At 44.2% G+C, this 27,852-nt stretch overlaps 1 protein-coding gene across 2 annotated transcripts in view; it reads left to right on the forward strand.

Annotated features, from left to right (window-relative positions):
• Positions 1-417: 417 nt before the first annotated feature.
• The window catches only part of LOC120915237 (myosin-10-like), a 192,777-nt gene continuing 165,342 nt past the window's right edge, over positions 418-27,852 (forward strand). For both annotated transcript variants that reach the window (XM_040325581.1, XM_040325582.1), the window contains exon 1: positions 418-585. The gene's annotated coding sequence lies outside the window, so the exon portion shown is untranslated. The remainder of the gene's footprint in view (positions 586-27,852) is intronic.

Genomic DNA, 27,852 nt, shown 5'->3' on the forward strand with positions numbered 1-27,852 from the left:
TCGGTTCTTTAAAGAATTGCTCAATCTATCGAAAAAACTCATATTGTGCCACTGATCAAATTTGAGCAAAAAAACAATCAATTTCACTGGAAAATCCGATCGTAGGAAAGTAGATCGATCCACACGATCGTTTAGTGCATCAATCATTGAGTGATATTTTTTATTCATCTCTTACAGTAAATCAATCGTCTATAAAAATCATTCAGTGTATGGCCTCCCTAACCGTCTATCAGTAGGAGACGCTTTCACACCTTTGTCACAATAGGTAGAAGAATAGAAGTGCAGCCCAACCCAGGCTGTGTCTCCCAGGCATGATGTTTGCTTGTGAGGTTTCAGCACTTTCTATGGGAGAGTATTAGAGCTCAGGCCCCTCCTCGCTCCATGACATCAGGGAGGACCTTTGCACTCCCACTCTTCTCCCTTCCCGACATGCATTGACAGTTGGCTGTCTGGGTGAGGAGCAGGCTGCGGGAGAGCTCTACCTTGGAGTTAACCCCCCTCAGCGTCTTACAAAGGAGCATTTTGTTTTCCGGATTTGGGTGTGCGGCCTCTGGAAGGGAGCAGAGCAATTCTGTTACAAAAAAGGTACAGTGCTTGCTTACAGCCAAACATTTGTAGACTTTACAGGCTGAAGGGCTGAGGACTGGCAAACATGTTCATTGCTGAGAGCTCACTGCTCTGCCAGTACAAGAATGATAGAGGCTGGGGTACAAGAATGATAGAGGCTGGGGTACAAGAATGATAGAGGCTGGGGTACAAGAATGATAGAGGCTGGGGTACAAGAATGATGGGGGCTGGAGTACAAGAATGATAGGGGCTGGGGTACAAGAATGATGGGGGCTGGGGTACAAGAGTGATGGGGACTGGGGTACAAGAATGATATGTGCTGGGGTACAAGAGTGATGGGGGCTGGGGTACAAGAATGACAGGGGCTGGGGTGCAAGAATGATATGTGCTGGGGTACAAGAGTGATGGGGGCTGGGGTACAAGAATGATGGGGGCTGGGGTGTAAGAGTGATGGGGGCTGGGGTACAAGAATGATAGGGGCTGGGGTACAAGAATGATAGGGGCTGGGGTACAAGAGTGATGGGGGCTGGGGTACAAGAGTGATGGGGGCTGGGGTACAAGAATGATGGGGGCTGGGGTACAAGAATGATGGGGGCTGGGGTACAAGAGTGATGGGGGCTGGGGTACAAGAATGATAGGGGCTGGGGTACAAGAATGATAGGGGCTGGGGTACAAGAGTGATGGGGGCTGGGGTACAAGAGTGATGGGGGCTGGGGTACAAGAATGATGGGGGCTGGGGTACAAGAATGATGGGGGCTGGGGTACAAGAATGATGGGGGCTGGGGTACAAGAATGATGGGGGCTGGGGTACAAGAGTGATGGGGGCTGGTGTACAAGAATGATGGGGGCTGGGGTACAAGAGTGATGGGGGCTGGTGTACAAGAATGATGGGGGCTGGGGTACAAGAATGATAGGGGCTGGGGTACAAGAATGATATGGGCTGGGGTACAAGAGTGATGGGGGCTGGGGTACAAGAGTGATGGGGGCTGGGGTACAAGAGTGATGGGGGCTGGGGTACAAGAGTGATGGGGGCTGGGGTACAAGAGTGATGGGGGCTGGGGTACAAGAGTGATGGGGGCTGGGGTACAAGAGTGATGGGGGCTGGGGTGTAAGAGTGATGGGGGCTGGGGTACAAGAATGTTGGGGGCTGGGGTACAAGAATGTTGGGGGCTGGGGTGTAAGAATGATGGGGGGCTGGGGTACAAGAATGATGGGGGCTGGGGTAAAAGTTTACCATTGATCGAAACAATGAATATTGTTATATGTTGTTAGAAACAGACAACTTGTTATAATTATTTCTATACATTGTTATAAACATTGCATTGCTAAACACGTGAATATTGTTATAAACAGGAAACCTTGTTATTATTTTTTATTTGTATAAACATTAAACACCAGTATACATGAAACATTGTGATAACTTTTATACGTTGCTGGAAACTTTGTTAGAAATGACGTCAGAATACAGCCCAGGTGCTCCCTGCAGTCGCCCCGGTCTCCCTTGCCGGAGTATAGATGGAGGATTGAATCCTTGTACTGTTGACTGACTCGCTGCCTCTGCTGGAAGTCTGTTCCAAGTAGCAACTACATTTTCAGTAAAATAATGCTTTGTTAGATCTGGTTCGAAGTTTCCTCCTGCTAGTTTGATGTCATGTTCCGTGTTCTTGTTCTTCATTTCATATTAAATATCCTGTCCTTCTGACCCTTATTGACACCTGTAATGTATTTCCAGGTCTCGTGCCGCCCCCTTTTCTTATACATTGTTCTAATCATTCAATGTTGGACATGAAATCTAAAACTCGTAGGCTTTTTACCTGGTTGATGATGCTGAACAGTATTTTTGTACATTGAAAAGGTAAATTGACATATGATTCTCTCTGCTTCATGTAGTGCAGGTGAAGCCACATTGGTCCCTTTCTGATTCCTGTAGTGCAGGTGAAGTCACATTGGTCCCTTTCTGATTCATGTAGTGCAGGTGAAGTCACATTGAATCCTTTCTGATTCATGTAGTGCAGGTGAAGTCACATTGGATCCTTTCTGATTCATGTAGTGCAGGTGAAGTCACATTGGATCCTTTCTGATTCATGTAGTGCAGGTGAAGTCACATTGGATCCTTTCTGATTCATGTAGTGCAGGTGAAGTCTCATTGAATCCTTTCTGATTCATGTAGTGCAGGTGAAGTCACATTGAATCCTTTCTGATTCATGTAGTGCAGGTGAAGTCACATTGGACTCTTTCTGATTCATGTAGTGCAGGTGAGTCTCACATTGGATCCTTTCTGATTCATGTAGTGCAGGTGAAGTCGCATTGAATCCTTTCTGATTCATGTAGTGCAGGTGAAGCCACATTGGACCCTTTCTGCTTCATGTAGTGCAGGTGAAGTCACGTTGGATCCTTTCTGATTCATGTAGTGCAGGTGAGTCTCACATTGGACCCTTTCTGATTCATGTAGTGCAGGTGAAGTGACATTGGATCCTTTCTGATTCATGTAGTGCAGGTGAAGTCACATTGGACCCTTTCTGATTCATGTAGTGCAGGTGAAGTCACATTGGACTCTTTCTGATTCATGTAGTGCAGGTGAGTCTCACATTGGACCCTTTCTGATTCATGTAGTGCAGGTGAAGTCACATTGAATCCTTTCTGATTCATGTAGTGCAGGTGAAGTCACATTGGTCCCTTTCTGATTCATGTAGTGCAGGTGAAGTCACATTGGACCCTTTCTGATTCATGTAGTGCAGGTGAAGTCACATTGGATCATTTCTGATTCATGCAGTGCAGGTGAAGTCACATTGGACCCTTTCTGATTCATGTAGTGCAGGTGAAGTCACATTGGACCCTTTCTGATTCATGCAGTGCAGGTGAAGTCACATTGGACCCTTTCTGATTCATGTAGTGCAGGTGAAGTCACATTGGACCCTTTCTGATTCATGTAGTGCAAGTGAAGTCACATTGGTCCCTTTCTGATTCATGTAGTGCAGGTGAAGTCACATTGGACCCTTTCTGATTCATGCAGTGCAGGTGAAGTCACATTGGACCCTTTCTGATTCATGTAGTGCAGGTGAAGTCACATTGGACCCTTTCTGATTCATGTAGTGCAGGTGAAGTCACATTGGACCCTTTCTGATTCATGTAGTGCAGGTGAAGTCACATTGGACCCTTTCTGATTCATGCAGTGCAGGTGAAGTCACATTGGACCCTTTCTGATTCATGTAGTGCAGGTGAAGTCACATTGGACCCTTTCTGATTCATGTAGTGCAAGTGAAGTCACATTGGTCCCTTTCTGATTCATGTAGTGCAGGTGAAGTCACATTGGACCCTTTCTGATTCATGCAGTGCAGGTGAAGTCACATTGGACCCTTTCTGATTCATGTAGTGCAGGTGAAGTCACATTGGACCCTTTCTGATTCATGTAGTGCAGGTGAAGTCACATTGGATCCTTTCTGATTCCTTTAGTACAGGTCAAAATCCAATGAGACTTGATGAACTCCTTGAAACTTCTATGAGCATGCACATTCTAATATGCCTGAACACAAGTACTCGTGTCTCTCGGGGGGGGGGGGGGGAGCCACGTGCATGTTCCACAACAGGAAGTTAGGGGAAGTGCTGCACCAGGAGCAGAAGAGCATTTGAATATGGAAAACAAAGGTTACAAGCTGAGAACATATGAATTGGTGCAGTTATTGAACATAAGTTATCTAACCACATTCTACGTCTCTTGTAGAATAAAGGATTTTTATTTTATAGGATAACAGCCATTGGGTGAAGATATATAGGGTCCATTTTTCATTTTGACACCATGACCCAAGGTTTTTCTTGTATTTATTGTATTGCTTAGCAAACTTCAGATGATTTTCTTTTTTTCTGTGATCCCGGTCAAATCCTTCCCAGTCTTAGTTACTGGTTGCTTAAGCTTTGAAATGCTGAGCTGTCATCTCGGAGAATTTATTGCAGAGATGTAAAGTACAGGTGAGTTGTGAGACCCGCCCTGTACTTTATAGTTCCAGGTCTAGTGACATGACTAGTCATTGCAGACGACATTGTTTGTGGAAATGTTATTAACACTTTCACTCCGTCCTCGCAGAACCTGCTGCTGTATTTCTGGTTTTAGGGACATTTAACGTTTATGTATAGCCAAAACCAGTTTTTATAGTTTTGGGTAGAGTGTAGAAGGATTAAAACCCCTGTCAAGTTTTTATTGCTGTCTGTATACTTGTTTGGGAGATTTACCCCTCTGTGTGTCCTGGTGACCATAATCGCCATAATAAATAAGGGTTGACTTGCTAAAACTGAAAGGTGCAAAATCGGGTGCAGCTCTGCATAGAAACCAATCAGCTTCCAGGGTTTTTGTCAAAGCTTAACCACTTAAGGACACCTTCACGCCGATTTACGCCAGCAGAATGGCACGGCTGGGCACATCAACGTATATGTACGTTGCCCTTTAAGCCCAGCCGTGGGGTCGCGCCCGCGACCCGGTCCGAAGCTCCGTGACCACGGGACCCGCGGACCCGATCGCCCCACTGGAGTCCCGCGATCGGTCCCCGGAGCTGAAGAACGGGGAGAGCTGTGTGTAAACACAGCTTCCCCGTTCTTCACTGTGGCGCCGTGATCGATCGTGTGTTCCCTTATATAGGGAATCACAATCGATGATGTCACACCTACAGCCACACCCCCCTACAGTTAGAAACAGACATGAGGTCACACATAACCCCATCAGCGCCCCCTTGTGGTTAACTCCCAAACTGAAATTGTAATTTTCACAATAAACAATGCATTTTAAATGCATTTTTTGCTGTGAAAATGACAGTGGTCCCAAAAATGTGTCAAAATTGTCCGAAGTGTCCGCCTTAATGTCGCAGTCACTAAACAAATTGATCGCCGCCATTAGTAGTAAAAAAAAAAATTATAAAAATGCAATAAAACTATCCCCTATTTTGTAAACGCTATAAATTTTGGGAAAACCAAACGATAAACGCTTATTGCGATTATTTTTTTTTACCAAAAATAGGTAGAAGAATACGTATCGGCCTAAACTGAGGAAATTTTTTTTATATATATTTTTGGGGGATATTTATTATAGCAAAAAGTAAAAAATATTGATTTTTTTTTTAAATTGTCGCTCTATTTTTGTTTATAGCGCAAAAAATAAAAACTGCAGAGGTGATCAAATACCACCAAAAGAAAGCTCTATTTGTGGGAAAAAAAGGATGCCAATTTTGTTTGGGAGCCACGTCGCACAACAGCGCAATTGTCAGTTAAAGCGACGCAGTGCCGAATCTCAAAAACTGGCTGGGTCCTTTTAGCTGCCTAAAGGTCCAGGTCTTAAGTGGTTAATTCGACAAGCTGAAGTTAGAAGCTGATTGGCTACCATGCACAGCGGCACCAGAGTTTGTTCTATCCAGTTTGAGTAAATAAACCCCATAGTGATGGATAATTCTAAACTTTGGAGTTGTCATCAGGACAGGACACCTGTATAAAAGGGTAATTACCTTCACTTTGTAGAGACATCTTCTCACTTCCTGTTGAGTCTGTAGTATACGGTTCACCCCAATGGGGCATAGAAACAGAAAAAAAAATTGGGCAAGAGTTTGAACCCTTCCCCACGCCATTAAAAAACCAAACAACCAGCCACTTTCACCTGGGTGGTCCCAGGGCTTTTTTTCCTCGGGAAATAGGTGCAGGTACTTCCCCTTTTCTGAATCGTCCCTTGTCTCCGCCTCCTACCCACCTTCAAGCACTGTCCTTTGGTTCTACACACTACCCACCTCCCAGTACCACCCTTTGTAAGGAATACAGAATCAAGTAATTTGTATGGTATTTGACACTGATAACAAGAAAATCAATCAAATAGACCCCCTACAGCCAACAACAGTAGACCCCTCTACAACCGTAGATCCTCCACTGGTAACAATTAACCTCCCCAGCAACACTAGACCCCCCGACAACAATAGATCCCACCAGTGATCATAGTACCTCCAACATCAATAGACCCTCCAGCACACTCTAGTACCCCTTGCAATTGCATACATTTTGTGCTGGAGGTTCCAGGAAATGCGTTCCCCCGTGTTTCCGCTGAAAAAAAAAGCCCCGGGTGGTCCAATAAAATACACCTGTCAGTTTTCTAGGTGGAACTCCTCTGTTGGTCAGTGGACTACCCAATGTAAATGGACACTAGATCATTTACATCTGTTTTTTTCTGTTATTTGGACCTAAACTTGAAAGATTGAGGTAATCGGTCCATTTATATCCAGTTGCCCATAGATATAATATGAGTCACATGAACAGACATGGATATCAAAAAAGTGCCATCAATGGCATTCTTCAATTCAGCAGTTGAGCTGTTCAGGAATCCCCTGCTGATCAAACTGGACACAGCCTGAGTTAATGGGGCCTTAAACTTTGAATTACTCACCCAGATGATGGAACTAGTGCATGTGTAGACGGCATTGCATGCCTCATCGTCATATAGGAACCTCCTATGTGGCATTGCATATCAATCCAATGGCTTGTAGTCCTTAATTTACTTTGTTTTTATGTATGATTTTTTTTTTTTTACAGGAATTTCAAATTGCCTCGGGTTTCCTAAGCAGAGTAGTTGGGGTTGTTTGTAGCCCCTATCACCAAGCAACCAGGCCCTGAGTAGTGCCCTAGGTCATAAATCAGGATAAGCCACTCTGAGAAGTGCGCTTTAGTGAAGACTAAATGGGTGGAAATGAGAAGCAATAAGGAAGAGCATTCCAAATAAAAGATATATCTCAAGAGAACGCCAAAGGTTAATCTTGTTGTCCATGTTGTGAAAAGTGATCATTTTTTGCCCCTATGCAGTGATATGAATGGGATGAAAACGCTGCTTCCATGTATTAACCTGTACCCTTCAATACTGGATTCCTATCAGTCGCCTACAATCCTGGTATCCAGTTTATGGACCCCTGTGAGCTTTTAAGCCCCATGTACACGGGACGCTGCTAAACATACGTTCAGAGGCAGTTGGATGCTTTTTTCAACTGCCCCTGAACTCATTCAATGTTTTCCTATGTGACCATGTACACAGTCTCGTTTATTGCGGTTTTTAGGCAGTTGTGTTTAACAGCGTTTCTTTAAAAGCAAAAAAATGGGTTCAGATGCAGAAGATTCCCATGTTTCAGATGCCAAACGCGGCTAAACGCGGCAACCCGCGTTTAGCAGCGTTTCGTTTATAGGCGTTTTTGGTTTTTGGCCATTTTTAATTTTTTTTTTTTTTAACGCTTCTAAACGCAAAACGCAGCATGTAAACGCGGCAAAACTGACGTTTTAAATGTGGGTTACTATCTGTCAAGTTTAATCATTTAGGAGCAGTTGTAAAAGCGTCCCGTGTACATGGAGCCTTAGGCCTCATGCACACTGGACTTCATCAACACACTTTTCTCCTGGCAAGAAATAAGCAGCTGCAAAAATGCTCCTAAGCCATGTTTTTTTCAAGCATGTTTAGATGTATCAAGTGCTTGGGTGTTTGGTCATTTTATTGGCCAGAAAATTACCTTATTTTGGCCATTGAAATAAAAAAAAAATAATAATGTGCGTTTTAGAGGCATTTACCCACAATTAGGTGCGTCAGGTGTTTTTTTTTTTTTTATGCTCAAAAGCTCCTCTCCTGAACACACAAGTGGTGTTTTTTTTCTGTTTCTAAGGCCGCATACACACGATCGGTCAAAACCGATGAAGACGGACTGAAGGACCATTTTCATCGGTCCAAACCGATCGTGTGTGGGCCCCATCGGTCAGTTAAACTTCGGTCAAAAAAATTAGAACTTGCTTTAAAATTGAACCGATGAACGCCTAACCGATAGGTCATAACCGATCGTTAGTATGCATAAGCATCGGTTAAAAACCTGCGCATGCTCAGAATCAAGTTGATTCATGCTTGGAAGCATTGAACTTTGTTTTTTTCAGCACGTTGTTGTGTTTTACGTCACCGCGTTCTGACCCGATCGGTTATTTAACCTATGGTGTGTAGGCACATCAGACCATCAGTCAGCTTCATCGGTTAACCGATGACAACGGATGGACTGATCGTGTGTACGTGGCCTAAGGCTCCTGTACATAGTGTAGGTTAACATGAAAGGAAGTTTAGAGGCAGACAAAAAAAAAAAAAGCTCAAAGGCCTATAAAAGCAGCGTTTTTTTACCTCAAGTGTGTACAAGGCCTTAGGGCCATTGCACCAAACGCGTTTCCAAATACAGTCCCAATACATGGACAAGGCAATCATCGTACAGCCCCTTTACAGTGAACACTAATGAGCGCACGTGATTCGGCACGCCCGCTGGTGTAAATAGGCCCTAACTGTCAGTTTTTTTACTTCTCTATCTGAAGAAAGCTTGATAGGGCAGATTGGAAACTTTTACTAAGTTGCCGTTTGTTCCCCTTTTCCACATAAATATAAACACCATTACTGTGGTTCCCAAGATAACGAAGGATAACGGATCCATTGTCTTTGTAAATCTGGTCATTTCCATTATAATGTACTTGTACAATTTTATTGTAATGTACTTGAGATTTACCAACAACTACAGTATGTGATTCAAGGGCCTTCCTATACAATCCCCTCAATGTATATCAGGTATACAGGCTCTTGTACTGCATGCATAGGTGTGCACAGCCTATTGCATTAGAGTGTGCACCCCAAAGCTCAAACACACGTGAATACCATCTGCTGTCACAGGGAGGAGGCTCTGATGGTGGGAGACGGTTGATTGGGAGCATATTACGTTACATCCCAAGTATAAGTGTAATGTCTTCCTACAGTTGAACCTAGCCTTTAATACAATGTGGGCATTTACACTGGCCACTGGCACCCCAACCACGCACCTGGTGCCACCCCTGGATAATGTTAATGCACATGGGGTAATTAGGGTGTGCCCAGTCACATCCGGCACACCCTGTGCGCACGCCTATGACTGAATGTTAACATTTGCTGGGTGGTGAGCCACACATGACCGCATGATATTCGCTCTCTAGCAGTGTCTACTACAGTGATTTGCAGCTTCCATGGGGCATTGGTCAGGTATGGTATATATTGTACATAGTTACATTGGTCCAAGCTGGATTAATGTAGCTATGTACAAAATATCTATACCTGTAATTCATCTTTAAAAAAAGGCGTCAGACATGACAGAATTGCCACAATTACAAACCATTCTGCGTATTCATTTGTGTCAACCATGTTTCCTTGCTGATACTGATCCCCTTCCCCAAGTATCGCTGCTCATTGATCATATTGTAGCAGCAAAATATTTCATGTAAAACATATTTTCATCAGGTCCTTTGTCCAGTTTCTTGAAGAAAGAGAATCTTTTTAGCTATTCATACCTTTGTAATACTACTGGCCAAGTCACAAAGGTGGGCTAGGAGACCCACAAGGGTAGAAGAGGAATTTACCGTTGCTCTATAAGAAAGGCTTGCGTCCATATGAGGGGTGTCTCCCTTGTTTTTTAATAGCTATGGGTATTGATCCAAACCTAATTCTGCTATGGTCATGAAGTATCAGCTGCCTAGTCTTTTTTGCCATGGCTACAATATACAGCATGACTACCCAAGCTGTAGTTAGGCCTTAGTATGTCTAGACGGATGGATCATCATAGAGGTCTGGAAGCAGACTGTCTACAACTGTTTTTTCAATCTGAAGGACTCTAATAATTAAACCTATAACTTAAAGCTAAACTCCAGGCTAATTATGAAAAAAATACCAATAAATGCAATTATGTTTTTTTTTTTTACAAAAGCAATAAATGTATTTTAAATGCAGCTATCATAAGTACCTTATTTTAACTTGGCCTCCAGTAATCCCCCATACAGCAGCAGTCTGACTTTGGAGAGGAAAGGCAGCACTTGTGACCAATCAGGTGTGCTGCATTCACATGTGAGATATATAGATTTCTCAATGATGACAATACTGATTAATTTTTTTTTACAGTTCTATCCCTTATATGAGAACGTACATGTAGTACTTTCTTCCATGTTTCTAAGTGATTTCTATCACTAGTTATTAGGTGTGACCTTCCCCCCTCTCCGCTTTCCACCACAACTGATCTAACAACAACTGTGAAGGAGACGGCTGATTCATAGCTGCAGCTTTTCTCGGCTCTGAGCATTTAAGCCTAGTAGACACTATGGGCCGGATTCACAACGGAGTATCTCTGGCTACGCCGTCGTAACTCTGAGTTGCGTGGTCGTATCTATGCGCCTGATTCATAGAATCAGTTACGCATAGATTTCTATTAGATCCGACCGACGTAAGTCTGTTACGCCGTCGGATCTTAACTGCATATTTACGCTGGCCGCTAGGGGCGTGTACGCTGATTTACGCCTAGAAATATGTAAATCAGCTAGATACGCAAATTCACGAACGTACGCCCGGCCAACGCAGTACAGATACGCCGTTTACGTTAGGCTTTTTCCGGCGTAAAGTTACCCCTGCTATATGGTGGCGTACGTGCGGCGTACCAATGTTAAGTATGGACGTCGTTCCCGCTTCGAATTTTGAATATTTTACGTTGTTTGCGTAACTCGTCCGTGAATGGGGCTGGACGTCATTTACGTTCACGTCAAAACCAATACGTCCTTGCGGCGTACTTTGGAGCAATGCACACTGGGATATTCCACGGACGGCGCATGCGCCGTTCGTGAAAAACGGCAATCACGTCGGGTCACAAGTTATTTACATAAAACACGCCCCCCTGTTCCAAATTTGAATTAGGCAGGCTTACGCCGGCCTATTTACGCTACGCCGCCGCAACTTACGTAGCAAGTGCTTTGAGAATACAGCACTTGCCCGTCTAAGTTGCGGAGGCGTAACGTAAACCGGATACCTTACGCCCGCGCAAAGATACGGCGATCTACGAGAATCTGGCCCACTAAGTTTTTGGGGTAATATAAAAAAAAAACCTGACAGCTCCTGTCGGAGCCGCTATAGTCACTATGCAAAGTAAGTACAGTGACCTCCCCCGCTGAGCTGTTGTGTTCTGACAGAGAACACTCCGATCAGTGCTCTCCACCATTGGCTGAGAGTGCTGATTGGGAGCCAGTCAGCTGCTGGTTTTCTAAATGTCAACCATTTTATTTATTTTTTTAACCGGTCAATGTCTCCCAACATTCAGCCCACGTGTACCCGGCTTTACAGGGAGAAGCACTGGCAATAAGAATGCAAAGGGACGGGGAACGTGTCAACCTCTGCATTCCTTTTGTCATTGCTTGTCTTGAGAGAGTGCTTACAGCCACAGCTGAGACAAGCTACACTTATGAATCAGCCATTGTTGTCAAATCGGCTGTAGCAGGAAGGGAGGGGGGCAGGTCAAACCACATAACTAGGGTTAGAAGGCACTACTACTACAAATCTACTTTGTTCCATAGGGGACAGAACTCTAAAAATGTATTAGTGATAGATCTTCTTAAGGTGGAACCTTACCCAAAAGGTGAAATACTGCTTTCCTGCCTCCCCCTCCTCTTTATATTTTGACACTTTATTTTTTATTTTTTGGGGGGGAAAGGTACCTAGTTTTGACAGGTACCTGCTCCTACTTCCACCCAGATCACCTAGGGCAGGGGTTGTCAACCTACGTGCCGCACCCGGCCCGCTTTTGCTAACTGTCCGGCCCATCAGTGGCCGTGATGAATTCACAGGCACCTGACCCGTGGACATTTTCACTGCTCTCCTCTTCATTGGACAGCGGCCAGTATTAAAGGCTGGTTGGGCCGGCAATTGCTGGAGTTGACAATAAACAGTAGGTGATTGGTTGCCGGGTGATCTTAGCAAGCAATCACCAGCCTGTTAATGTGAAAATTTAACTTCAGCAGTTCCAGCCCTGTGATACTGGCTGATCTCTGCTCTGCACCTGTGTAAGGTAGGAGAGTTCTACCTACACAGTGTTTGTGTGTGGGGTAGGGTGCAAGGGGGCAGAGTACACTATAGTATAGGGGTACAGAGGACACTACAGTGGGGGGTGCAGGGGACAGAGGACACTGCTTTGGGGGACAGAGGAGCTGCTATGGGGGGACCCCTTCTCCCCTGGGGACAGGGATTCCTTTTCACCTGGGAACGGGGCCCCCTTCTCCCCTTTTGGATGGGGACCCCTTCTCCCCTTTGGACAGGGCCCCCAATCTTCCCTTTGGAAGGGGCACCCATCTTCCCTAGGAACTGGGCCCCCATCTCCCCCAGGGGGACGGTGAGCCCATCTCACCTAAGGGCAGGAACCCCATCTCCCGACCATCATGGCTGGCAGGGCTGGTGTCAGCCACCCTTGGCAGCCAGGATGGTGAAAGGGACAGTAAAATCTGCATCCCCAGCCATATGCTCCCTCAGAGTAAACTGGCTTGTGAAACACCGTAAACCTGTACTGTTATTATTACTCTGTTAGGATTATTATTATCTTAATTTATTAGCAGGTGAATGCAGCCCTCCATGCATTCACGTACATTGAATCCGGCACTTAAGTGGAAAAAGGTTGCTATACAATTTGCCACTGAATTCGTTTTCTAGAGTGCAATAGTGGGATCTTTCCCTTTTCTGTTGGTCCCCACCAGATGGTAAAACCCACCAGCATCTACTCAAAACTGAAATACTATTTTTTGGGGGACTGATCCTTAAAGCGGAGCTCCACCCTAAAGTGGAACTCCCGCTGATCGGAACCCTCCCCCCTCTGGTGTCACATTTGACACCTTTCAGGGGGAGGGGGGTGCAGATACCTGTCTAAAGACAGGTATTTGCACCCACTTCCGGCCACAGTCTACGGGCAGACTGCGGGCATGACGTCACCTCCCCCCCCCCCCTGTTGTGATCTGGGAACACTCAGCTCCCAGAGCACAGCGGGAGCCAATCAGCAGGCGCAGTGCAACTCGCGCATGCGCTGTAGGGAACCGGGCAGTGAAGTCTGAGCGCTTCACTTCCTGGTTCCCTCACCGAGGATGGCGGGGGGGCAGCAGAGTGACGAGCAATCGCTCGTCCTCTGCTGTGGACGGCACTGGACTTCAGGACAGGTAAGTGTGCCGATATTCAAAGTCAGCAGCTGCAGCATTTGTAGCTGCTGACTTTTAATATTTTTTTTTTCAGCGGACATCCGCTTTAACAGATCTCTTTCAACCCCAATTCCAAAAAAGGTGGGACACTGTGTAAAATCTACATAAAAACAATGCAATGGTTTGCAAATCTCATAAACACATATTTTATTCACAATAGCAGAGATATGAAATGTTTAACCTGAGAAAATGTACAATGTTAACCTCCCTGGCGGTATGATTCTTTCAGAAAAAAGGTGCTGAAAGCGGTACCATTATTTGCAAGGAAATTTGGCGTTTTATACTGTAGGCCTGTAATTTTTAGAAATAACTCACTTAAATCTGACCAAACAAGATTCTAATAGGCATCCCGGGTATGACATTTTTTTAAAAACAAAATTATAAATTATAATATAATAAATAATTATAAATAATTATAACAAATAATAATATAATTATAATAAAAATTATTCAATAATGTAATCAACTCAAAATCACTGAAATTTGCTCAGTTGCAGAATTGTTGCTGTAATTTTTTTTTTTTTTATGACGAATTTCCCCACAAATCGCTATCGCACAATTCTGCAAGTGATTATAATTTATTATCGCTGTTTTTTAGCTGCTCTAAAACTATTTTTGACATAAAGAGACACTTTTGGACAATCTACAGTTTGCAGGCAGAAAGAACAGTTTTTATTATATAAAAGTACATGTAGGGCACTGGGCAGACCACTAGGGACAAGGGGTGTGTGTATTTTTTACATACAGTACTGTAATCTATAAGATTACAGTATACTGTATGTAATGTGTTTGTTTACGTTTTTGAATTTGGCGCCGTTCTTCGCTCCCGTGCGTCGTAACGTCGCAGGGAACGGAGATCGGCGGCACAGGAGGACGCTGTGTGAATCGAGCGAGGTCCCGGTCGCTCACACAGCGCGGTGGCATCGCTGGATCCAGGGGCAAGGTAAGTAAACACTCCCTGTGGATCCAGCGAGGCGAGCCCGAGTCTGACTCGGGGTTACCGCTCGCAGCATGAAAATCTAAACCCGAGTCAGACTCGGGAATACCGCCAGGCAGGTTAAGAAAAAATTTAAGTGTCAAAGTGGTACTAACAAGGAAGAGCAACTATTTAGGTTAACTGGCAACAGATCAGTAACATGATTGGGTACAAAAATGACATCTCAAGACTTAGAGAGTCGGAGTGTCCCAGAAGTGAGATGGGAAGTCTGTGAAAAGCTGTTTCTAAAACTTTTTAAAATAATTTTCAGAATAATGTTCCTCAACGTAAAATGGCAAAGACTTTAAATATATTATCATCTACAGTACATAATATCATCAAAAGGTTCTAAGAATCTGGAGAAATCTCTGTGTGCAAGAGACAAGGAGGGAATGCAATACTGGATGCCCTCAGACGACATTGCGTTAAAAGCAGACATGATTCTATGATGGACATCACTGCATAGACTCAGAAATCACTGTCTGTGAATACAGTTTACTGTGCCGTCCAAAAATGCAAGTTAAAGCATTATCATTGAAAGAAGAAGCCATATCTGAACATGATCCAGAAATGCCATCATCTTCTCTGGGCCAAAGCTCATTTAAAATGGTCTGTTGCAAAGTAGAAAACTGTTCTGTGGGCAGAGTATTTGAAAGTTTACATTCTTGTTGGCAACCATGTCTTCAGGACTTAAAGCGGGGGTTCAGCCGAGTTGTCAGAATGACATTAGGCTGTTTTTTTTTTATTTCATTGCCGTACATACCGTATTTTCACCGCCGCTTCCGTGTATGTAATCTGCGGGACTGGGCGTTCCTAATTGATATCCTTCCGAACCGGCGCATACAGCGCATCACGAGTTGCCGAAAGAAGCCGAACGTCGGTGCGCAGGCGTCCTATAGAGCCGACTCGCAGTCTGGCTTCTTTCGGCAACTCGTGAAGCGCTGTATGCGCCAGTCGGAAGGATGTCAATCAATGAGGAACGCCCAGTCCCACAGATTACATACCCGGAAGCGGCGGTGAAAATACGGTATGTACGGCAATGAAATAAAAAAAAACAGCCTAATGTCATTCTGACAACTTGGCTGAATGTAATGTTAAAACATTTTTTTTGGGTGAACCCCCGCTTTAAGAAGTGAGGGACCTTTCCGGGCTTATCAGTGATCAGTTAAAAAGCCTGCATCTTTGATGGTATGAGGGGAGGGGTGCATTAGGGAGTATGAAATGGGCGGCTTGCGCATCTACAAAGGCTAAAGCGCATAATGCGTCGCTGGCAACAGCATGGCTTTAGTAGAAGAGTCTGGTGCTTAACTAGCCTGCCTGCAGTCCAGACCTTTCATAATTTGCAAATATTTGGCACATCCTGAAACCAAAAATACAAGAAAGGACTGTAGAATACTTATAATCCTATATCGGACACGAATGGGTCAACATTCCTCTTCCAAAATTCCAGCAGCTGGTCTCCTCAGTTCCCAGCTGTTTAGAGTGTTAAAAAAGAGGGCATGGTAAACATTATTATTTAGGTACTTGTATAGTTCCGTCAATTTACGCAGCGCTTTACATATACAATGTACATTCACATCAGTCCCTACCCTCAAGGAGCTTACAATCTAAGGTCCCTAACTCGCGTTCATAAACTAGGACCAATTTAGGCAGAAGCCAATTAACCTGCCAGCATATCTTTGGAGTGTGAGAGGAAACCGGAGTACCCGGAGGAAACCCACGCAGGCACAGGGAGAACATGCAAACTCAGGCAGGTAGTGTCATGGTCGGGATTCGAACCAGTGATCCTTTTTACTGCTAGGCGAGAGTGCTACTCACTACACAATAAACATGGCCGTACTTTTTTGAGATATGTTGCTGCCATCAATTTCAAAATGACCTTATTTGAAATTGATGGCAGCAACACATGGTACATTTTCTCAGTTTAAACATTTAAAATGTTTTCTATTATCTGTTGTGAATAATTAGGTTTATGAGATTTGTAAATCATTGTATTCTGTTTTTATGTAGAATTTACACAACTTTTTTGGGAATTTGGGTTGTACATTAATATTATTAAATTATTCCTGAAATGTGTAAAATATACAAATGACTTTTTATATAAAACTGATATGATTTCATACCTTTGGTACACACAAGAGCTTGGTGTTTGTCATTCCTGCCGCGCCCGCGCATCGGTGCCTTTAGGGAAGGTTTAACTAGAACTAGGACTGAAGCGTCGGTGCTGACAGACACTGTAGCGTTCCTTTAGCACTGGGGCTCAGAATGAAGTTGGCTGTTAGGAGTGTTCAGTAGGTATTTTGAACATTTGCCCTAATTCGATGCCGATGTGTAGGGGTTCTTATTGTGCTGCAGCAAAAATATGCCTGTGGGTGTGTGAAGCCACCAACATATAGTAACACATTCCTTTTTAATGGACCTGCTCTGCTGACTGTTGTTTGGAAACTATTTTAGTGCCAAGGGATTGTTGTTACAAAGTAATTAGGTGGGCCAGGATTATGTGCTACATCCAAGACCATTCTGTATTGTGTGCAAACAATGAACTCGCCATGAACCTTCAATAGAGGGATGCCAATTGCTGGAAATAGGAATCCACACTATGGGGTAGATCCACAAAGATCTGCCTATCTTTAGGCAGGCGTAGCGTATCTAAGATACACTACGCCGCTGTAACTTACTTTTTCTTCTTGTGAATTCTCAAAGAATCCGCGCGGTAAGTTACGGCGGCGTAGTGTATCTATTGCAGCGTAAGGGCGTGCAATTTCAAATGGGAGTGATGGGGGCGTGTTCTATGCAAATACGTCGTGACCCGACGTAAACAACGTTTTTTTTTTAATAGCGCATGCGCCGTCCTTAAAATATCCCAGGGTGCATTGCGACAAAGTACGCCGCAAGGACGTATTGGTTTTGAGGTGAAAGTAAATGACGTCACATTCCTTTTCACGAACGACTTACGCAAACGACGCAAAAAATTTAAAATTAGACGCGGGAACGACGGCCATACTTAACATTGAGTACGCCACCATATAGCAGCTTTAACTATACGCCGGAAAAATCCGAACGCAAACAACGTAAAAAAATGCGACGGCCGCTCGTACGTTCTTGGATCGTCTGAAATAGCTAATTTGCATACTCGACGCGGAAACGCCACCTAGCGGACGCCGAAAAATTGCATTTAAGATCCGAAGGCGTACACCTGTCGGATCTAACCCAGATGCCGTCGTATCTTGTTTTGTGGATACAAAACAAAGATACGACGCAGGAAATTTATTGCCCCAATATGTGTTGTACCTATTCAGCTTCCATGTCTTCCCAGGATTTTTACTAGTTTATAGATGCATGCCATGATATAGATGCAGTACATTTTGCTTGGAGATTTTTTCAGCATGCTGGAAGGCCTCATTTTTCAGATGCAGGAAGAATCCAATGGATTGTGGCCACTCAGCCCGTACAAAGCAATGACAGGCTGACAGCAGCCACAGTGTTCGAATTAAAGAGGAGCTCCAGGTTCCCCCCAAAAAATGAAAAGTCAGTAGCTACAAGTACTGTAGCTGCTGACTTTAATACCATGGCACTTACCTGTCCAGGCATCTAGCGGTGTCCTCACCCGAGCCGATTCTTCTTCTTTGGCGCCTCCATCTTGACTAAGGCAAATCGTCAATTAAAGTGGTTATAAACCTAGTTACACCACTTGTGCCTGCAGGTAAGCCTATAATAAGGCTTACCTGTAGGTATTGTAAATATCTCCTAAACCTGCACAGTTTAGGAGATATTTACCGTGTACACTTGTGCCGAGCCGTTTCTTCACTAGCAAGTGCCGTGACTGATGGCTCCCGGTCGCATGCGCGGGATTGACGTCACGCAACTCCGGCCAAAAGGAAGAGGGGCGAAGATGGATGTGGCCACCAGTGGGGACAGTGCAGGCTTCCTTTGCATACTAGCCCATTACTTTGCAGGGCAAAAAGGAGTAAGTAAAACCCGACCGGGTTTTAAGGCCCCTTTCACACTGGGCATGGGAGGTGTGGTGGCGGTATAGCGGCGTGATTTTTAGTGCCGCTATACCGTCGTATTTACGACAATATTCGGCCACTAGCGGTGCGAATTAACCCCCGCTAGCGGCCGAAAAAGGGTTAATACCGCCGGCAATGCGCTTCTGCAGAGGCGCATTACCGCGGTTTCCCATTCCTTTCAATGGGAAGGAGCGGTGTAGGAGCTCCAAAGATGCGGCTAGCAGGACTTTTGGAGCGGTCCTGCTAGCGCACAGCTTCAGTGTGAAAGCCTTTGGGCTTTCACACTGAAGACTGAAGGACACGATTTTTTCAGGCGGCATAGCAGCGCTATTTTTAGCGCTAAACTGTCTGAAAAACATGTCAGTGGGAAAGGGGCTTTACTTCCTCTTTAAGCCTTACAGCTTCACAGTCGGTTTCCCACTGCGCATGCCTGAAGAGCGCTGCACTTTGTGAATGGGCCGCAGTCTTCTGAGACCTGTGATGAATCGCAGAAGGCTGCGGGGGAAGGAGGGGAAAGGGCAAGCTGCCAAAACTAGGCTCCCCCTTCCCTCCAAAAAGTGCAAGGATCAGGATTACATAATGCACAGAGTGTGGGGGTTATGGGGCGTATAATGCACAAAGTGCAGAAGTCAGGATTCCAAATGCACAGAGTGTGGGGGTCAGGGGCATATAATGCACAAAGTGTAGGGGTCAGGATTACATAATACACAGAGTGCAGGGGTCAGGGGCGCATAACGCTCAGAGTTCCGGGGCCTAAAATATATAACACATCTCTTCCCCCTCCATCCCCATACACATTATTCCACAATAAATGACTGCATACCTGCACTATCCTATGCTCTCAGTTTTCCAGACCTCCGATACTATGGCAATTTAAAGTTAGGGGAATTCCTTCCCTCAACACTGTCATGGGACACATGAGAGCCAAAGAGGAGTCTGTGAATGGGCCCCTTTAAGTTATGTGTAAGTAATGATGCAGATAAAATCCCGATGTTTCTGACCTGCATGCTTTAAAGAATTGGCCTAACCTCCATTATTATTATGGGTTAGTGTGTCAGATGAATGATTGCTGTTTTCTTTCTACAAGTTTGGGCTGGAGGGTTTTTTATAATTGCAAGCAGGACAATGTTACTGTTTGTAATTTGTTATGCTTAAAATCCGTGAACACACTTCCAGGCATACCGGACCAGATGGGAAACAATGTGTGCAGTGTATCCATCACGTGACCCTTGCTGTACATCGCTCCCCTCTTGTCACTGCTGGGGGGGTCTGGCCCAATACCGTGTGTGTGTGCGTACACCGACATCTTTTACATCCATTTCTTAGCCTCTTCATACTTAAAATATATATATATGTTTATCAGAACAAATATTCGCATTACATTTCCTGGTTATGGACTGCAGCATTTTCCTGTTTGAGGCCGGCTTTTTACCTATGTATTGCATTAATGCACAAGCATTTTTTATTTTGCATAGGCCCATAGGCAGGCTCAACGCAAAGTCACAAAAAGAACAAGTGTTTTCTATGTGCCCTGTTCACACTATAATGCTGCGTTGAAATGCAGTGCAACATGCTGTAGTGCGTAGACTTGAATGAAGTGTCTTTTTGTGGCTCCTTAATAAAGTTGAAAGAAAAACAGTGCCATGCGTTTTACCAATGTATCACACCACTCCTACACAACGTACACCAGCCCACACAGGTTTTAGGCCTCATGCCCACAGGCCTTATAAAAAACAAGCTGTAAAGCTAGTACCGACGCAAGGAAGAAAAGTAGCGTTAAAAAAAACCTCTATTTTATCAGCGTCTTGCATTGGCAACAATATGCATTTATCCACGCTAACTTTGAGTCACGTTTTTCTGTCTCTATTCAAAATCAATGGTTCCCTATGGGAGCCCATTGATTTGAATACAAGTCGCACCAGAAGTCGGATCATTTTTGTGCTGAGGATCTTGAAGGGGGAACCCCTGCCAAAATTAAAAAAAATCATGTGGGGTTCCCCCAGGATTATACTGGATTCTTCTGTGTGGTATGGATTTTTTACACCCAAAATCCATACCAGAGCCTTATCCGAGCACGCAGCCTGACAGGTCAGAAAAGGGGGGACAAGTGAATGCCCCCCTCCTTATACTATACCAGGCTACATGCCCTCAACACGGGGGGGGGTGCTTTTGGGCAGGGGGGCCCTGCGTCCCCCACCCCAAAGCACCTTGTCCGCATGTTCATGAGGACAAGGGCCTCTTCCCGACAGCCCTGGCTGTTGGTTGTTGTGGTCTGTGGGCAGGGGCTTATCGGAATCTGGAAGCCCCCTTTGCATGGAAAAAAAATGGCCACATCTCTGCTCTGTGTACAGAGCCCTGTGTTAGTAGCGAGCTGTGCTGTAGCGAATGACACCACAGACTCGGGCGACACGTGTCCCCTACCCGGAATTGGCGGATCACGTACATTTATGTGATCCAGCACAGCCATAGTATAAGTGGGTGGTCCAGAACTGGTTAAAGTGCATATAAGAGCAAAACATTTTTTTTGTTTTGGATACAGTATACAGTGACGGGAAGGTTAGACCCTCTTTCAGGTATTTATTGTTGTCTGTGTCCCCATTGGTGAGATTCCTTTGTTCAAAAGATCATTGTTGCTGAGAAAGAAAGTGAGGGGAATTGGATAACTTTAGGGTTGTGCCCAAAACAGGGGAATTCTTCTGTTGGGGACACTCATTTAAAGGACAACTGTGGAATTCCTCCTACTTTCTGTTGCATCTCTGGTACAGGCATTTTTGTTTTTGTAAGTGTTTTTTCTTTTTTTTTTTGTGCATTAATTGCATTTAACTCTTCCCTACTCTATGGAACTACAGTGGGGATCGAAAGTTTGGGCACCCCAGGTAAAAATTTGTATTAATGTGCATAACAAAGCCAAGAAAAGATGGAAAAATCTCCAAAAGGCATCAAATTACAGACAAAAAGTTAGATTTTATTTCCATCATTTACACTTTCAAAATTATTGACATCTGAAAACGCTTTGCTATCTTCTTATAGCCTTCTCCAGCTTTGTGAGCGTCAACTATTTTCACTTTCAGTTTTCTAGACAACTGCTTAGAACAGTGGTTCTCAACCCTCTAGTGCCGTGACCCCTTGATAAAATTTTCCAAGTTGTGGGGACCCCTAACAGTAAAATTATTTTTGTAGCGTGGGTTGTCTGCACCCAAGTAATTTGCATCCCCAAACCCACGGACATTTTGCACTCCCTGAATCCCTTCCACTCCTACAGTATTAAAACCCCTATGGTACATTTTAGGATGTACAACTCTTTCTCTTTGTTCTCCTTTCTTTCTCTTTTATCTCTCTTTATTCAAATTTCTTTTTTTTTCCCCTATCCCTCTCTAGCAGTCTTCCTTTTCTCCCTTTTTCTTTCTTTCATCTTGATCTTTTCCTCTATATTCCATGTATTCTCTATTTTTATTACTTCTCTTGCTCCTTGGTGGGAGGGGGGATGGGATCAGTGGCAGTGCTGGCAGGAAATTGGGATGAGTGGCAATGCTGGGGAGAGTTCTGATCAGTCAAAAAGGCTGGGAGAGCGGTGTGGGCTTCAGGAACAGCCCAGGATGTGGGCAACCCTGGCAAATCATCATTTGACCCCCGAGGAGGTCCCGACCCCCAGGTTGAGAACCACTGGCTTAGAAAAACCCATGGTGCTGATTGTTGGGGCAAGGTCAGATGAGTCTGGGCATTTAAAACCTTTGAGATTGACATCACCTGGTCTTCCCAGACGATGATTGAGAACAATCCATGACACTGGCAGGTCTCAGCTTTGCAAAGGGGGCAGTGCATGCTATAAATTCTGCAGGGTGCCCAAACTTTTGCAGGCGCCATTTTTTTGTTTTCTGTAATTTTGAAAGTGTAAATGATGGAAATAAAATCAAACTTTTTTTTAACATATAAGAATGTCTAATCTGTAATTTGATGCCCTTTGAAGATTTTTCCATCTTTCCTTGGCTTCGTTATGCACATAAATACAAATTTTTAACCTCGGGTGCCCAAACTTTTGATCCCCACTGTATACACACACACCTTAGGTGCATTAGTCACTGTATCATCCTGCATTACCTAATGCTTGCATTGCAAAGTGTAAGTGAATATACCTGACTCTGAAGACTAAATTACTTGAATGATGACACTTTGTGCTTTAGGGCAGACTATTAGTACTAACAATTTTTTCCAAAAGTTCAGATCCATATTGTGCTTACACCCATGCACATACTCAGCGTGCCTCATGGGTTCAAATCATTGAAGACCTGAAGGGCGAGTACACCTGACAGTTGAATCTCGGTTTTGGATGGATGATGGTGGGATGTTTCACATGCAGTAATTTTTTACATTTGTTGGGGATTAGTGGCAAGGTTTCTCCTCTTGGGTTTTTGGCTTAGCTCATCTATTGGCTGAGCCATATTGCTGCAGTGTTCTCAATTTACCAGAATGTAGAGTGCAACACTGAAAATGAAACATGCGATTACACAATGCATAGTATAAATGGGTCCTTACATTTTGTATTGTCTAGAGCAGCCATTTTCAACTAGAGTTTCTGCAGAAGTTGTTGGGGGTTCCTTGACCTGTAGCTGATTGACCTCCTATCGGATTATGCCAGCATAGTTCTGGAGCCAATGTTCCTTTTAGAAGTCTGTAAGGCTTTTTTAACCCCGGTGCCTTCAGGTTTCTTCTGGGGTGCCTTGGCAAAGTGCCTAAAAATTGCCCAACAACTCTATATAAGCCAGCGGGTGGATCAAACCTGTCTTTTAGTTACACAAAACCACAGGTTTTCATTGTGCACTATTACAACCTTGTAGCCGCCAGCGTAGTAACAACTATTGATGTAATTATTGAAAAGAAGGGTGTTGGATCCTTGCACATCATCCTTGTTTGCCCTTCCCCTGCCCCTCCTCTTCTCCATTAGCACATGGGTCACATTAGCTGAACGAGGAAGAGAAACTGTTCAAGAACAGAAACCTTGAAATTCTAGCCAATACCAGTGTGCAAAGGTGTATTCGCTTTGGAAAAAAATACCTGTAAGGTTGAGTGTCCTGTATGTGTGGATGTTGCATTATGTAAAACTATTGGTTTAGTTTTTTATATTTTAGAATGAGGTGCCTCGAAGCTGATCCCCCTGACAATGTATGTTTAGACGAAACGTATGTCAGGGCAGGGCGGAGCTTGTGCTGACGTCACCCATTGTTTGCTGGAGCAGGCGCCAGTGGCGTTTTTACTGTTTTTGGGTGTTTTTCCATTAAGGCTACCAAAATGTAAAATGGCCTTGGTAATGCCAATTTCATCACTATTTGTTCCATAAAGCTCATGATACAAGCTAGCATGCAGCATTCTAATGCTCTGTGTTGTAAAGCGCTGCGTAAACTGTTGGTGCTATATAAATCCTGTATTATTATAATAATAATAATACACACGACCGGTTTTCCCGTCGGAATAAACTCCAACGTTTTTTGCAATGGAATTCCGCTCAAGCTGTCTTGCATACACACGGTCACACCAAATTCCGACCATCAAGAACGCGGTGACGTACAACACTACGATGAGCCGACAAAAATTAAGTTCAATGCTTCCGAGCATGCGTCTAGTTGATTATGAGCATGTGTGTTTTTTTTTTTTTTTTTTTCAATGTGTGGTTTTTAGTCCGTCCTAATTGCATCCAGATGAACAAAAAATTGAGAACATGTTCTCTATCTAATTCCGTCAAAATTTGCGATGGAAAAAGTCCGATGGGGCATACACACGGACGAAATATCCGATGAAAAGCTTCCGTCTTACTTTTTCCGTTGGAAATTATGCTCATGTGTACAAGGCATAGATTTCACATACTAACTAAAACTTGTCCAGGGAGCATGGCTATAAATGGTGAGTACAGCTTTATGATTTCAAACATTAAAAGGACATCTAGTAGTGTGATTTGGCTCTGAAAAATTATTATTATTTTTTTTCTTCTAACATCTGCTGGGAAAGGTATGAAGCACAGGATTGGAAGTATTTTCAATTCATAGTACAATCCATGGTAAAGTAGCCCGATTTAGGTATTTTTAGCAATACTACACATTTATATTATCGCACAGAAGCAAGCTGTACCTTGTCATCATGCTGGCACACTAATACCTTGTACATGGGAGAGTCAAAAGGGAGCGTTCAGCACATATTGCGCATAACAAGCACTCCTCTGCTGTCGGTGTCACAAGAACTGCTCTGAGATCATTGGGATGGGCAGATAGCAAAGCAATTTTCTCAAATTTTTATTTAAAGAAGACAAGTTATAAACATAGAAAATAAAGCAACATAACATGAAAATATGTGTAAGCAGAGGTTAGCCCAGGCTACAAAAGCCTCTTTGATAATAAGGAGCCACCTGCTCTGTTTTCTATGCAGTGTCTGGGTCAGACATGGTGTAAAGGGCAGGTAAGCTGGCACTACTTGCTCAGCTTCTCTATGTCAGCTTCCACAGCTCAGCTGAGAGCAAGAGGCAAGAGGAAGGCTGTTCATGTTGCGTTTTAAAGTGTTAACAGCCAGGCACATAGGTAGGGAAAGGAGCTTTCCCTGTGTATAATCTTGCCCCTGACTGTGTGTTGTGTTCACTGCACGTGCAGAGAGAGGTGTATCAGCTGTCTGCCAGGTTACCGGCAGACAGTTCACACCTCATACACTAGGTCCAATCTCTCTCGATAGATAGATAGATAGATAGATAGATAGATAGATATAGATATATGCTTAATTGACTTATACAGGATTGTGGCTAGTTTCCTACCAGCATTCTCACTCGTTCACCATAGACCCAGTATGATGGCTGGCTGATGCCTCATACACACAACCAGTTTTCCCATCGGGAAAACTGCCATGACAGCTTTTGGCTGGGAAAACTGGCCGTGTGTATGCTCCATGGCAGTTTTCCCGGCGGGAAAAATTAGAACATGTTTTCTTTTTTCCTGCCGGGATTCCCGGTGGTCTTTTTCCCGTCAGTTTTCCTATGGGAAACAATGCGTTGGAGCATACACGCGGCCCGGATTCCCGGCCAAAGCTCTTATGGCAGTTTTCCTGCCAGGAAAACCAGCCGTGTGTAGGGTGAAAAAGCTGCCGAGCAGGTTCTCGGTTTTCCCGGCTGACTTTTTACCGCCGGGAAAACTGGTCGTGTGTACGAGGCATTAAAGTCTGTACAATTTAGACAACAATCACACGCATGGTCATATTTTAAGAGTATGCATTTTCATTTGACATTGAAGACCTCCCCCCTCCCCCTTCGCTGGCTGCAAAGCATACTTTGTTTTGGAAGTACAATGGACTATTGAAAAAAATACAACCCTGGGAGGTCTACTGCCATAGCAGGTAACATTCCTGATGATTTTTTAGCTCTGGTCTAAATTCCAGAATGTTTTTGATCACCTTGAGATACACATGATATATTTCTGATCGTCTTCCATGTGAAGACGACACTAAGAAAAACATTTTTGTAATTCCATGTGTTATGTCTTGCGTTGCCTAATTCTGGGCACACCTTGCTTGTTTTGTTGTTGGAGGTTAGTTTAGGCACCACACCCACCCAACATCTATAGTCTGCCTGTAGTGTGATCTATTGTACTTGTATTAGATTTAATCTGCAAGAAGATGGCAGCTGAGGTGATTGTTCCTAGAAGAGGGCTTGTTTGTATTTGCCTCTCCTGTTAGAAGATCGGGGCGGTGACCATCTTGATCGTAGAGCGGTAAATGTACTTAAACAAGAAATGTTCACACAAATTAAAGAGCAATTACCCGCTAACGTGAGCCTTCGATGTATGGTATTTACTGCTCAGCAGGCAGCCTCTTGTTACTTGATTCTGTATCTAGGTGGGGCTGCATTTTTATAGGCTCAATATCATTGCTATTCATAGTATAAGGGTATCAGCAACCAGACAACGCAAGACTGCGGATGCATGTGAGTAATTGGAGGCTGATGTAGCCATCAGGGTGGCCTTGTCCTGTAAGTAAGCGTGAGGCACTATTCAATTATTATAGGTATTTACACACCTATATGGGGCTTACACTCTAGGGTCCCCATCTCACATGCATGCATGCATGCATGCATACTCATGCTAAGGCCAATTACCCTACCAGTGCAGGAGGAAACCAGTGCAAGCACAGGGAGAACATTTAGGGTGTTTTCACACTAACAAATGCACCCGCTCGGTTGGGTGCATTTCAATAGGGCTGCCTCGCGCAGCCTATCACGGCAACCTCCTCTCACATTAAAGCAAAACTAAAGGGATCCTTATTTACCTTTCCTCCAGTGGTCTCTTGGCAACTTCTTCTGTGTGCTGGTTTTCGGCCATTGGTCGGCGTAGAATGTTGTTGCTTTTGCACACAGGGATCAACCTGTTACTATAAGCTGAGCTTACAGTAAGCCTAGCTCTGAGGAAGAGGGTATGCCATTGAAACGCGTCGGCTATACACCCCTATGATGTAGTTGGAGTACGTGCATCTGCACCGCACGGCATCTTGTGGTTCGTTGGCTTTTACCAGTTGCTACTTTGTAAGTATTCGATTGCGGCAGTTTTCAGCACTAAATAAATGTTTTTGGTAATGCACTAGGTGAGTTGCCGCCTTGTCTATTTGTTTTTGTAGTTTCACTTTGGATCAACCCGTCTGAGAAGGGCTGCATCCACCTAGCATTTAGGATTGCTGTTGCTAATCTTGCATCCAACCACAGAGGTCCCCATAGTGCTGGAAGTGACTGCTTGTGTGAGCTGAGCTGTGCATGCGCAGCACTGTTTACATGCTGTAGATTGCTGCAGGCAGGCAGGTGCAAAAGGGGCATTGAAAGTATTTTCTGAGATCACAGGAAAAAGCAGTGCAAGAAGCCAGACAGTTCATGTGCTAGAAGAAAGAATTCTGACAGGAGGATAGAGCAGATTGACCAATGAGCTCATCACTGTGCTGTTTCTCCTTTAAGAGACTGAAGCTGGTACAAGACAGTCTGGGCTTGCAAGGAAGTGGGTTGAATGATATTCTCAAACTTCCCCTCAGTTTGAGGACATCTAGCTCCATAAAAAAAGTTATGCGTTTGAAATCTCTAGATTGTCCCTAGAAAGCTTTGAAATTGTTGGGTGTATGGCCTATATCAAGCTGGCCATACAATGTAAGATTTCTCTCATTCAGCCCCATGAGCTGAACAAGATAAATGGTGTGAAACGAACAGCCGGGCTGGATGTCTTGGTCCTTAGGCTGATATCACACTGGTGA

This window comes from Rana temporaria, chromosome 10, assembly GCF_905171775.1.
Source record: "Rana temporaria chromosome 10, aRanTem1.1, whole genome shotgun sequence".
NCBI lineage: Eukaryota > Metazoa > Chordata > Amphibia > Anura > Ranidae > Rana > Rana temporaria.